The sequence below is a fragment of the Musa acuminata genome, chromosome BXJ1-8 (genome assembly GCF_036884655.1).
Source record: "Musa acuminata AAA Group cultivar baxijiao chromosome BXJ1-8, Cavendish_Baxijiao_AAA, whole genome shotgun sequence".
In the NCBI taxonomy this organism is placed as follows: domain Eukaryota; kingdom Viridiplantae; phylum Streptophyta; class Magnoliopsida; order Zingiberales; family Musaceae; genus Musa; species Musa acuminata.
The window spans coordinates 14,775,001-14,790,169 of record NC_088334.1 but is presented as its reverse complement, the minus strand read 5'-3'; positions in this window follow the sequence as shown (position 1 = coordinate 14,790,169).

Here is a 15,169-nt window from a genome sequence, read left to right as displayed (position 1 = left end):
CCAATATACTTCTCTAAGCTCATTAGTCAAGACAAAGGATATGTCACCTTTGGAGACAACAACAAGAAAAAAATTATTAGCAAATGAACCATAAGTAACAAGTCAAACATCTTGATTGAAAATATGTTATTAGTTTATGGTTTAAAATATAATCTACTAAGCATTAATCAATTGTGTAATAAAGGATATATCATCAAATTTGAATCTAATGCTTGCATAATAGAAATACCACATAAAAATATATCTATGATTGTCTTAAGAAATAATAATGTGTATATTATTGATATTGATAATTTTTATGATAAAATATATTTTTCGACTTTAAACGATGATGCATGGCTTTGACATAGGAGACTAGATCACGCCCGCATGAAACTAATCTCACAAATTTTAACTAGAGAACTCGTAAGAGGAATACCTAGCATCAAATTTGTCAAAGATAAAGTTTATGATGCATGCCAACTAGGTTCACAAACAAAAAGTAGTTTTAAATCAAAAAATCAAATAAGCACCTTTAGACCACTATAATTAATCCATATGGATTTGTTTGGACTAATTGATACAATAAGTCTAGGAAGTAGTAAAAATGTTTTTATAATTATTGATGATTATAGTAGATATACTTAGACATACTTCTTGGCACACAAAAGTAATTACTATAAATATTTTTTAAAATTTTATAAACTTGTTCAAAATGAAAAGAGTTTTATGTCTTTGTCTATTTGTAGTGATCATGATGGTGAGTTTCAAAACTATGATTTTTAATATTTTTATAAATCAAATAGGTACAACCATAATTTCTCTACTCCAAGAAATTCACAACAAAATAGAATAGTTGAGAGAAAAAATAAGAGCTTACAAGAGATAACAAAAATTATGTTAATTGAACATAGCTTACCCAAATATTTTTGGGCTTAGGCCGTTAACACGGCATGCTATGTCATGAATAGGGTTCTCATAAGACCATTACTTTCCAAAACTCCTTATGAATTGTGGAATAATAAAAGACCCAACATTTCATATTTTAAGATTTTTGGTTGTAAAGGTTTCATTTTAAATGAAAAATATGCCTTCAAAAATTTTGATGCAAAATCTGATTAATGTATATTTCTTGGATATTCCTATATTTCTAAGGCTTATCATATTTTAAAAAAAAAGATTTAGTCATTGAGGAATCCATTCGTGTTATTTTTAATGAGCTTTTTGAATTTAAGAAAAATAATTTTAATGATGATTTTGATTTTGATGCTTTAAATTTGAATGAAAACTCTCCTCTCCCAAGCTACTCGGATGCATCTTCTTCTAAAGAATCCTTACCTAAGGCATGAAAGTATATAGATGCTCATCCTAAGGAGCTAATTATTGAAGATATGTCAAAAGGTGTTCAAACTCATTCTTCATTTAAAAATTTTTGTGCTAATTCTGCCTTTTTATTTCAAATTGAACCAAAATGCATTGACGAAGCTCTAAAAGATGATTCATGGGTTATTACAATATAAGAGGAGTTAAACTAATTTAAGAAAAATGAGGTATGGAAGCTTGTTCCTAGACTTAGTAATGACCTTATAATTAGCACTAAATGGGTCTTTAGGAATAAGCAAGATGAACTTGGTATCGTAGTTTGAAATAAGGCTAGATTAGTGGCCAAAAGTTTCAACCAAGAAAAGATATCGATTATAAAGAAACCTTCGCTCTTGTAGCTAAACTTGAAGCTATAAGGATTCTCCTTATCTATACGTATTATAATAATTTTAAGTTATTTCAAATGGATGTTAAAGTACTTTTCTTAATGGCTTCATTTCTAAATAAGTTTATATTGAACAATCACCCAGTTTTGAAAACGTTCATTTTTCAAATCATGTTTATAAGTTATCTAAGGCTCTCTATGGATTAAAGCAAGCACCTAAGGCTCAGTATGAGAGACTTAGTTCATTTCTTATTAAGAATAATTTTTTAAAAGACAAGGTCGATACTACATTATTTATTAAATATTTTAAAAATAATTTTTTTATTATTCAAATTTATGTTGATGATATTATTTTCGGATCTTCAAATAAATCTTTATGTGAATCTTTTGCCAAAAGTATCAGCCAAGAATTCAAACCTTTGTTAGTCAAACTAAGTATCCTTTAGATCTATTAAAATAATTTAATATAGATAGTGCTAAGGCTATTAACACACTAATGAGCATCTCCACAAAATTAGATATGGATCATGATGGAGAAAGTTTTGATCAAAAGACTTATAAGGGTATGATATGAAGTTTACTATACCTCACAGCAACTAGACCGGATATTATATTTTATATTGGACTTTGCATTATATTTCAATCTAATCATAAATGATATCATTATAAAGTAGTCAAGATGATTTTTAGATATTTAAAAGGAACTTCTAATCTAGGACTATGATATCCAAAATCTAAGAATTTTGAATTAATTGCTTATGTCGATGATAACTTTGTTGGATGTAGAATAGATAGAAAAAACATATCTGGAACATGTCAACTCCTAGGTCATGCACTTATTTCTTGATCTTTCGAGAAATAAAATGCTATTGCATTATCTACAGCTGAAGCTGAATATATAACAGCAGGTGCATATTGTGTACAAGTTATTTGGATGAAAAACACTTTAGAAGATTATGAACTTTATTTGAAAAATATTCTTATAAAATATAATAATACTAGTGCTATTTTTTTAACAAAAAATTTCGTTCAACACTCTAGAACTAAACATATTAATATTATGTATCATTACTATCATGTTAATAACCATAATATATCTCCAGAATTTATTGATACAAAACATCAATTAGCTAAAATTTTTACAAAATCATTGAATGAGGAATAATTTGATTTTATTAGAAGAGAATTAGGTATGTTAAATCTTCCTAATGCATGAATTCCTTTTGTACATTTTTTGAATTTCTCAGTTTTTCGTAACTTGACGATGTTGATTTTGACGATGCGTGAGTTCTTAAGTATGATTATATTTTTATTGAGATTGACGATGTTGATATTGTGATAAAATAAAATAAAATAGTAAATTCAAAAAAATTGGAAAACAAGATTCACATTATAACATACTTAATACTGAACAGGTTATGTTCAATTGTGTAATTTGTTTGAAAGACAAATCTTAGATTAGACAAATAACGTAATTTTTACCTTATGATGTAAAAGAACTTGTAATGTCAAATAAACAATTTTTGGTTGAAGATGTGGCTAAACATATTAAATTTTCCATGAATACTCGGGAGAAACATTACAGAAAGCCCTTACTGCCTCCTTCATGCTCCGCATTAGTTACTATATGATCCCAAACCCAAAGTAGCAGTAAAGCCAAAGTGAAACACAAGCTTTCATGACCTTAGTTATGAACGAAGAGACAAACTCATGGTCGTACATCCCCCACCAATCTTCTTCTTCCCTTTCGTTATCCTTTAGTGCCAAATTCGTGCCCTCTACTTCATGACCTAACGAAGAACACCTCGTCACAATAGAAAAGCGGCTCTCATGAATCTGGTAAAGCCCTTTGTAATTGCTGACGCCATAACTTGGAAGCAGAATGTAGAGACAAAATTGGGGCTACGGGAATTGGCGGCAGAAACGTATGGAGACATAAAAGGGGGGGTTTCATGACGATCAAGCGGCTTTCTTTTCGAGGCTTTTGCCTTCGCCCGCTTCCACGTTCATCCAAACAAGACATGATGAGAGACCACTGAAACCTTCTTTTTCTCTCGCATGCCACATGACCAGAAAAGAGAAAGATGCAGCCATTGATGCCGATGGGCGCCTGACAGAGTTGGTAGTGCATGCCGAAGCTTTAATTTTGTGCAGACAAATTGAAAGGTGCAAACTGGATAGGACTTATCTCACTTGTTGATTTTTTTTCTGAATAACATCAAATGGTGCAGATGGATATAACAATCAGTGTAGTCGATGGCGTGCAATATCTTTATTAGCCGGTGATGGACAAATGTGGCTTACTTGTATGTATTGCTCGGTTTAGAGAAATGACCTCACGGGCGTGGGAGTGCAGCGCAAGTGGTGCCACTACGACCCAAAGAGATAAGAGCGGGAAGGGGAAAAAGGAGAAGAAAATGTAGCATGCATTAGGACGATCGCATCATGGGAAAGGGAAGGAAATTGACGCGGTGGGTCGCTACGTGCAGTGTCCATGTCCCACGCGAGCTGCAGGGGTCATGGTGGGCCCCACGCATCATGCTTCATTACTTGTCTTTCAAGGCACCATCGGAGTTCCCGCGTCCCGGTGGACCCTCGTTTTGTGGTGGGCGCGCATCGTGCGGCAGCGCCTTTATCGTCGAGCATTTCCCCGGTCCCCTGAAGACGGCGACCAGCGAACTGACCCATCGCAGGTGTTACTTTCCGCACAGGTGGAGGGGCCCGCAGGCAGTCGAGGGAGAGACTGGGGGTTTGGGATACGTGCGTCGGTCCTTTTCTGGATGCTGATATGGTGGGCCACAGCAAGTGCCCTCCAATACATTAGTTACGTGACGATCTTCGGGGGAGAAACCATCCCACGTGGGAACGTAACTTTCCACTATGCATTTAATGCCTCTACGTCTCCATACATTCCACGAACATTGACGACGGATCGATGGAGAAAACCAACAGGGAGGTTCTTAGAATTAGCGGTCAATCGAGTGTTTCTTGACGGCACAGATCATGTTCATGTCAGTCGTGCAGAGACGCTTGGCATCGCTACGCCTTCCTCGCTTGATATCTAGAGGAAGCTCATTTAATTAATCTTTGTCGGGCCACGACTCAAGCCATGCGCGGGGCATAAACAGAGATCGAGAGGAGGGTTTGAAGTTACTCTACGTTAGTTTGTGCACCGCATCGGCCATATCTATAGATAAATGAAGTTGCTTATTATTCATACGAAGCAGCAAGTGGGACAATACAGGTCATGTCCGACCTTAAATTCGTTCCAACCTGACCTCGCTTTATGACTTCCATCTGTAACGAGACATGGTTATAGCCCAGAATTAGTGCAAATCATGATTTGGACATTCCGATACTTCTTCAGTATGAGAATCAGCATTTTGGAGATAGGTAGAGATGTTCAAGGTTTGAAGGACCCATGCTACTTGACAATTCGGAATCCTAAACCCAAGAAATTAAGATTGTTGGTCCAGAATCGCTCTCCTTCAATTAGTTTGAACTTTGTTAATCTTACAATCTCTTCTCAATTAGGTAAAAATGTTATATTTACAACGCCACATGATGAAGGTGAGATTTCATCACAGGGCCTTAGAGTGATCTGATAAAATATTTATTAGCTAGACTAAAAATGATGGTTTCCAAAATATATTGGATGATCTATTTTGAACCCATAATATAATACATTATTATTAGATTAATATATTTTAGATGTAAAATATAAAACTCTCAACTTTTATTAGAACTACTTAACCAATATAAGTGTGAAACACTAAATTTAACTTTAATCTATGCGTTTTTGCACGTCCCAAATATATCACTATAAAGAATTCTCTCTTAAAATTCGTGCACATATATCTCCACTATTTCCCGGTCTTCGATAGGGATTATATTGTACTTCTTTGATCCTATCCTAGACATGCGTTTTATTGCAACCACAAGCATGAACAATATACAGTGAAATAAGAAAGAGGAAAAAGTTGAGATTTAGCAATTACAAGAACAATATCAGAAATTCTAGAATTTGACATAAACATTTCATCATCTAATAAATTAGGGGTATCCTCTCGAAGGCAAGAAAGAGAATCGAATGTTAGCTAATTTGTTGTAGAAACATATAGGCACGTACTTAGAATGAATTTGGGACACCGGATTTTGATGATAAAATCAATTGATGAGTTTATGATCTAATCTACATTTTGAGTGACGCGGGACTAGCTTCGATCAAGGAGAAATAAATTAATTGAAGCAAGAGGAATCAGACGTTGGGCTGAAGTTGAACATGTCAGAAGATTGGTCAACATGCTAATGGAAGGACTTTGTCCTGTGAGTTCGGGGATCGAGCTGGAAGAATCGAACTTTACACCAATGAGATCGGATATTGTAAGAAGTCAACATATTGATTAGGTAATACATCAAAAGAGAAAATGATGTGCTGGAGGATCGGACGAAATGCTGAAAGAACCAATGACATGCCGAACAATATATGATTTGTGCTTTATAATAATTTATCTATATAGAATTAGTTTAGAGTTCTAATTGAGTTGGTTTATTTTATAATTAGATCAACTCAATTAGAGGCTCATTGGCCCTATGATGGGGCTATTTTGGGCCAAGAGAAAGGCTCATTTAGTGACCAAAAGTTGGGTCAAGCGGTGGAACCGCTAGCGGCTCAGTCTCCATGGCATAGTCTCCGTGATTGTGTCAGAAGGTGGTAGGTACCGCTTAGTGTCAGAAGGTGGTAGGTACCGCTTAGTGTCAGGCGGTGGTACTGCCAGATTGGGTGGTAGTACCGCCCAGTATCAATGTTGCAAGTAGTGGTACTGCTAGTACCCCGAAATCTGGGGGATTTAAATTTTAGCTCAAAATTTTGAAGTCATTTGGGGTCTATAAATATCCTAATCTTTCCTGCTTAAGAGATCAAAAAAGTATAACAAAACTCTATGATTATAAAATTGTAAACCCTTATAAGGTGTAAAGTCTCTCCTCCTAAAATTTAGAGACGGAGAAAAGAGTTGTAAGAAGATAGTTGGTCTTCACCCATTAAAGGAAGACTATTAATGGACGTTGATAGCCTCAACGAAGGAGGAATGGGAATTGGATGTAGGTCACAACGACCGAACTACTATAAATCGGGTATACTCTTTTCTTTTGCTATTTACCTTTATTACTTACTGATTTTATTGCTCATTATTCTCTATGAATGTTTTTAAGTTAAGCATCTTTCCGATATGGGATTTATCGAATGAGTATTTCCTAAATTATAACCTTTATACTTTATAAAAGTACTAATTCACCCACCCACCCCTCTTAGTGCTGATTTGATTCTGATAGTGTTGAATCTCGGATTTTGATGATAAGATCAATTGATAAATTAATGATCTAATTCATGTATTGAGATAAGTGTTATAGGATTAACTACGATAATGGATAAAACATAAAGCAGATATTGGGCCGAAGTCAAAGATCGGACGATATGATGAAGATTCAGACGATGTGCTGGAAGCTCACCGAGAATTCGTTGGGAGCTCGCTAAGAGTTCATCGAGAGTTCGCCGAGAGTTTATCGGGAGTTCGCCGAGAGTTCGTTGGGAGTTCGCCAAGAGTTTGTTGGGAGTTTGCCAAAATCAAGTTCATCGGAAGTTCGTCGAGACTTCACCGGAAGAACGATTGATATATTAGATAAAGATTATTTAGTTAATGCCTTAACTTAGATTGAGTTAGGAATGAGAGGTATTCTCACTAACTCAATTAGAGGTCAGTTGGGCCAAAATTAGGACTGAATTGGGCTAAGAGAAAGGCCCATTCAGTGACCCAAGCTAGGGCCGACGATGGCACCACTTGAGACTCGGTCTCCCAGGTTATTTGAGCAATGGTATCACCGGTAGTTAATGCTGCCAGGTGGTGGTACCGCCCTATCAAGCTATGGTACCACTAGAGCCTAATCTCCGAGGCCCTATCAGACGGTAGTACCACAAGACTAGGTTGTGGTACTGCCTAGTGTCTAAGTGTCAGGTGGTAGGTATCGCCCAATACTGATGGTGATACCGCCAGTACCCCAAAAACTCGGGATGAGACACTTTTTGGCTCTAATTTTAAAATCATTGGGGCCTATAAATACTCCATTCATTTCTGTATGAAAGGGTCTCAAAGTGTGAATAAAATCTTGAAGTGTTGGGGTGTGAAAGAATTGTAAAAGTGCTAAGTGTTCTCCTCCTCCCTTTCTAAGTTTTATGATCATTCAGGTGAGGTATGAGGCTTATAAGGGTTCTCTCCTAAACCCGTGAAAAGGAGAAAGTATTGTAAGAGAGTGGTTAATCTTCGCCCATTGAAGGAAGACCATTAGTGGACGTCGGTGACCTCAATGGAGGAGAAATCAGAAGTGGACGTAGGTCACAATGATTGAACCACTATAAATCCAATGTATTCTTTCCTTACTACTTTCTTTCATTACTTATCTGCACTCTATGCTTTACATTTACTCTAAGTCATTACTTTCATTACTTTCCGATACGGGCTTTGATGAAATGATTTTCTCGAATAAAACTTTCCAAATCAATATAATTTTTATCGCTGCACTAATTCACCCCCCCACTTAGTGTCATACTGATCCTAACAAACAGTTGGTATCAGAGCCAATGTTTTTCTCATTAGTTTAACACCTAAAAGAAATAAATTTTACAAGTAATCATGAGGGTCTTTCTATCGTTTGTTCTCCTATGTTCAATAGGACGGACTACACATATTAAAAAACTCAAATGAGAGTTTTCTTGCTTTCTATGGATTTCAATTTATGGAATATTGTCGAAAGCGGCTTTCAAAAGTCTTCCAAACCAATGAATAAATGGAATGATTTGGAGAAGAAGACTTTTTCTTTGAATGCTAGAGATATGAATGCTCTATTTTGTGTTTTGAACAAAAATAAATTTAATCGTATTTCTTTATGCGAAACTACATATGAGATTTGGCACATACTAGAAGTAACTCATGAAGGCACGAATTGAGTAAAAGAATCTAAGATAAATCTTTTGAGCATGATTTTGAGCTATTTTGAATGAAACCAAGTGAGATTATTGGAGATATATACACCCATTTTACGGATATCGTCAATAGTCTAAAAGCACTTAATAAAAGTTTTTCTAATTTTGAATTTGTTAACAAGATATTAAGATCCCTTCCAAAAAGTTAGGATCCTAAAGTAACAGCAATACAAGAAGCAAAGGACCTAAATAACTTTTTACTTGAAGAACTTATCGGGTCTTTGATGACCTACAAAATGGCATGTATTGTGTTGGAAAATCTACGGGTGACATCACATGCGCAGCGGAAGAATAGAAAATAAAAATTCTTAAATTTTTTAATAATTTATTCGTCATCGTATGCGCAAAATTTATAAAATTGAAAACTGCATATATGAAAGATTGTATTTTATCTAGGGAGATCGTATATTCCTGAATCTATGTAGATCTATAAGAAAGGATGAAGGAGGTCAAGTGTCCTCCTCTTTAGTGGTAATCCACACAGTAGGGTTACGACGACACTCCTCCAATTGATAACCAAAACTCTACACCTGCTATCTAAGGAGGAGAATGAAAGAGGAGATTAGGAAGTGGCAACCAAAAATCTCTAGCCTATGAGCCTTTGGTTTCCTCCTATTTATAGAGGTCTCCTATTAACTTAACTCTAATGGATCCTACCCTATTGGGTACTGGATCTCCATCCAACTACTAAGCCACTTAGATTAGTGGATTTCTATCCAATAATCCCTCATTGATTCTTATTGGATCTCATCCATAGGATCCAATAATTCAGGGGCTTATTGAATATCCAGAAAGATAGGGGCTTCAACGGACATGTCATATATGAACCTCTACTCGTTGTAATGCCTACCATATGTGTGTGACTCTCTAGGCCTAATATCGAGCTAGCCATGAGTTATACCTATCAGAACTTCTTCTAACTCAGTGAACTATTATCTCCATAATAATTCACTCGACTCATCGACTACTGACGTACTAGGCCACTACGTCGTAGTCCCTAAATGATACAGGGGAATCGAATCCATTAGACTTATCTATTCTCAATTACTATGTATTTATAGTCCATCATCCATCTAATATCCCAGAGACCATATATCGGGCATAGTGCTGTTAGACCCATTCGGTTTTTACTCGAGTCTCGCTTTGATCGGATTCTCTCGGAGAACTCTTTCTCTCTCAATCTGAATTGTTGAGTCTCATATTTTGATGATGAAACCACTTGATATATGTTTATATTTTAATCTACATTTTGAGTGATACAGGATGCTTCGATCAGGATGAGACAATTAAAGTAGGAAAAATCATGTTGTGCCGGAAGAACATGTCAAAAGATTGGACGTCGAGCCGGTGAATCGGTCGACGTATCGACAGAAGGCTTCGGGCCGTGGACTCGGGCATCGTGCCAAGAAGAGCGGGTATTGTGCCAAGGATATTGGAGTTGCGGAGTCAACTGGCTGATTAGGCAATAGGCCGTAGGAGAGGACGATGCGCCAAAGAATCGGACGAAGCGTCGAGGGACCAATGACATGTCGGACAACTTAGTTAATTGCTTAGGATTAATTGTCTCGATCGAAGTTTTGTTTTACATGTGCAGGATTAACTACGATAGAAGTAAACATGCAGTAGGAGTTGTTCCGGAGTCAAAACTATGATCACGTTGGGAGTTCGAGAGTTCGACGGAAGTTCGGATGGTCGTCGGAGGTACTGCGAGAACAAATCCGAGAAGTCCAGGAGTTTACCAAAGAAGCTCGTTGGAACTCTCCAAGTGGATCGTCGCAAGTCCAGGAGTTTGCCGAAGTCCGTAGAAGCATCACCGAGGGTTCATCGGATGATCAACGTAAGTTCGCTGGAAGAAGCGATTGACGCACCGGAGTAAGTTGCAATAAATGTCTTAAGAAATGTCGTAGTGAACATGTAGATTAAGTTAGGAATAGGTGGTGATCCCATTAACTTAATCTGGGGGCAATTAGGCCCTTGACAGACCCAAATTGGGCCGAATGGATCAACCCATTCGGACCAGAATTCCTACTAGGCGGTGGCACCGCCAAGGTCGACGGTGGCACCACCCAGAAGAGGGTCTCCCAGAAAAGCTGGGCAGTGCAACCACCCAGGTCAGGTGGTGGCACCGCCTGGGCTCTACGAGACTGGGCGGTGCAACCGCCTCAAGCAAGCGGTGGCACCGCTTGGGCTTAGTCTCCGAGCAAGATTGGGCGATGCAACCGCCCCTAACAGGCGGTGGAACCGCTTGAGCTCGGTCTCCGACCTCTGTCAGGTGGTGTAACTGCCCTTGTCAGGCGGTGGCACCACCTAGAGGCTCAGTCTCCAAGCTACCAGGTGGTTGTACCGCCCCAGTCAGGAGGTGGTACTGCTAGGACCCCGAAAATCCGGGAGATGACATTTTTGAGCTCCAAATTCAAACCAGTTTGGAGCCTATAAATACCCCTCTCATCCCTAGTTAAAACACACAAGCATAGAGAGATTAAAAGAGAGAAAACTCTGCTGCAATCTTTAGAATTTCCCTCCTCTAGCTTAAGTGTTAGAATTCTGTTTAAGAGAGGAGAGTGAGTGCTTATAAGGGTCGTCTGCTAAACCCGGTAAAAGGAGAAGAGGGGTGTAAGAAGGAGGTTGATCTTTGCCTAGTAAAGGAAGATCGTTAGTGGATGCCGGTGGCCTCGACGGAAGAGGAATCGGAGGAGTGGATGTAGGCCACGATTGACCGAACCACTATAAACTCTCGTCTTCTCTAGTTTGCATTTTGTTTCCTTCTATTACCTTACTGCAAACCCCCTCAATAGCTTATTGCCTTCAATACATTTACGTATGCTTTCAAGCTAAGTTTCGAAAATCGGTTTTATGTCGGAAATGATTTTTATCATACGAGAGATTTGACGAAGTTGACATTTTTATCTGCTGCACTAATTCAACCCCCCCCCCCCCCCCCTCTTAGTGCTCTTGATCCTAACACGAATAACCCTGGTTAGGGATTTGTCTGAACAAGAATATATGAGATATTCCTTTAATGACACTGAGAGTGGATGATCCTTTATCAATACTCAATTGTCCTCACAAGGTTGGTTGCCACTCCCGATGACCGGTTGTGCTAGATCTGAAACTTCCAAGCCTATAAGTCTGGTATCAAAGAGTAGAGTACTCATATAGGACATCCTTGGTGTCTCAAGTCTAAGGACCAAGTATACCATTGGGACAACAGAATCACTGTTTGATAATGAGGTATCATTAACCATCTAGCATTTCCTAAGCGGATCAATTAGTGAACTCATTCTTCAATAAGCACCTATACTGTAGCTCTAGTGTCCCTATATGAGCAGCTATGAAACCAGTTGTCTCCATCATATGGATGAGTATACAATACATTAGTCTGTCCGGTTATCTCGATGTCCCTTTCAAGTAACCTATAACCAAGATTATTTAGGGTTTGTGTTTAAAGGTGAATCGGTCTCATTATTGTGATCTCATCACAATTTGATTTTTATTGCATAGATCCCTGAACATCACAATATATATGCATATATATAACAAGCAATATAAAGTGATAAAATACTAAAATATAATAAGCAAAAAGAATGTGTATCATGTCACGCGTGTCATCACTCACATAATTGGCTTGTAGGGCACCTATGACTAGCATATTATATATGATGAACTTGAGAACAACATTCCAAAGAATATGAAGGACTTGGCACTTAGAACAAAAGAATACATCCGAAGAACAAAAATGAACTTAAAAAAAAGAAGCTACCTAAGAAAAAGAAAGCATTCAAGATGACTTGGGACGAATTTAGTACATCCGAAGATGAGGAGTTAACCAATAAAGATGGGGTACCAAACTATGCCTTGATAGTTTTCGATGACGAGGTATACAACTTATCAACTAAAATGTTTTTACCTTACAATGAATTACTAAATGCTTTCCATAATTTATTTGATGAATGTAAGCTAGTTGGTAAAAAATATAAGTTATTAAAAAAAGGATAATGCTTCTCTTGCTAGTGAATTTGAAAAATAAAAAAATGAGTATGATAATTGCATATTAACTCTTTGCACTAAATGTGAAGAATTAGATTCATGTAAAAAGAAAATTTTATTATTATAATGTTAGATACATTTAAAATTGATAGTAAATATTTAAACATGATTATTGTCAATAAGAGTCATGTTCATAAAAAAGAAGGAATTGGCTTTATGATTAGTAATACTCAACAAAAGCCAACCATATTTGTTAAAGGACCCACATTAAATATTTTCTTTGAAAACAAATATAATTTTTCACATGGTCATTTTGCATATAAATGTTCATTTAAAAGATATAATTTGTATAAATTAGTTTGGGTTCCTAAAGGAACCATAAATGACCTTATCTCAAAAAATAAGATAGATAGATCCAACCATGAGGTACCCAAGGTCAAATGGGTACCTATAGCAAACCTACCTTTCTTATAGACAACTCAATAATCAAAAGCTAGGAGCAAAAATAAAATTTTGATAGTGGATGCTCAGCTTATGACCAGAGATTCGACATACTTCATAAAGCTCACTAGCCCAAAAAAAATGATTTTGATTAAAAATATTTTATGTTTAATGAAATCATACTTGATAATTTAATAATTTAATTATGCATGATGATTTGAAGTAATAATAATTTTCTAATTTATGGTTTCCTGATCTTGATGATTTTTATGATGAAATTTACTTTTTCGGTTTTAAACGATGATGCATGTTTTTATTTGGCATAAAAGACAAAGGCATACTTATTGAAATAAATCACATAAATTAAAATACATAAAAAGGAAATATATTTTTCTTAAAAATTTCTCAATTATCTTATCAAGTTTTTCAATAAGAGATTGATGAATTTATATTATTTTATAAATCTCTTGAACTATTAAAGTGATTTTGATTATTTAAATTTGAATGACTTATTTTTAAATCTTTCACTTTGATACTTGAAATTTATTCTAAATAAATCAAGATCTTTTATCTCCTATGTTTCTTTTTCACTATTTATAAAAGGAGAAGTATCTAAATGAATCATGATTTTTATTTTGAATTCTAAGAATTATAACTTGAAATTCTTAATATATAAATCATGATCTTGACAACTTGAGATTTTTTATATATAAATCAAGATCTTTTATTCTCCTATGTTCCTTTTTATTATTTACTAAAGATAATATCTTTCTCTGAATTCATGACTTAAGATTTCCCTTACTATTCGGTCTCCTAAGATTTCTTTTCATTTTCTTTTAAAGGAGATCAAAATGAATCATGTCTTTTGGTATTCACATAATCTTTGATATTATATCTTTCTTGACATGATTTTCATTATGTATAATTCTTTTATATTTATGGTTGTATACCTTATGTGATGTTTAGATAATTGATATAAAGGGAAATGAATTGTATCATTGTATTATTCTCATCTTCTTCTTTCTTACAATGACAAAGGGGAGAAAGAAAATTGCTAGCATCTTAAGAGAATGAATGTTAAATTTAGATAAATTATTAAATCTACCAAATACATAAATTCTTCTTATATATTTTTTGATATGATATTGATTTCTCAATTTTTATGACTTGAGTTTTCTTTTTAAATCAAGATTGTTTCCTATCATTCCTTCTATCTATAAAAATGAGATTTATCAAAAATGATATATGGTCTTTTGGTATTCATGATTTGATCTTTCATGATTAAAATATTGATGTAAATGTATCTTTGTTATTTATCTTTATCATAATTTAAAAATCGATGTAAATGGAAAAGAATTATAACATTGTATCCTTCCCTTCTTTTTGATAATAATAAAGGGGGAGAAAGTGTGGTTAGCTTATATATTTTAAAAAGGAGAAAAACTTATTAGCTTGCATATCACAAAGAAAAACAAACTTGCTAACTTTCTCATCTCAAAGGAGAAGCAAAGTTTGCTAGCTTGCACATTTCAAAAAGATGCAAAAACATGTTATCTTGCACATCTGAAAAGATGCAAAAATTTTGCTAACTTTCATATATGAAAAACTTGCTATCTTGCATGATGATATATGCAATGCTGTTTCAAAAACTTGAAATTATGTTTATAATGTAATGATTTGAAATTATATCTCAAAAACTTACCAGTTGTACTTCTCCTTTTCATTGATGACAAAGGAGGAGAAGGTACGATGATGATCATGCATGATATAATAAAATTTTATTATGATGGTTTGGATGCAATACTTGAACTTATGATATAAGTAATGATATGATGTATGCATATAATTCATGATTGAAATTATGACATGTTGATAGGGGGAGTTTAGTTTAAACTCTATCATCAATTGGTTATCATCATAAAAAAGGGGGAGATCGCTGAATCTTAGATTTTAATGATGAAATCAATTAATGAGTTTGTGATCTAATCTGTATTTTGAGTGACATAGGACTAGCA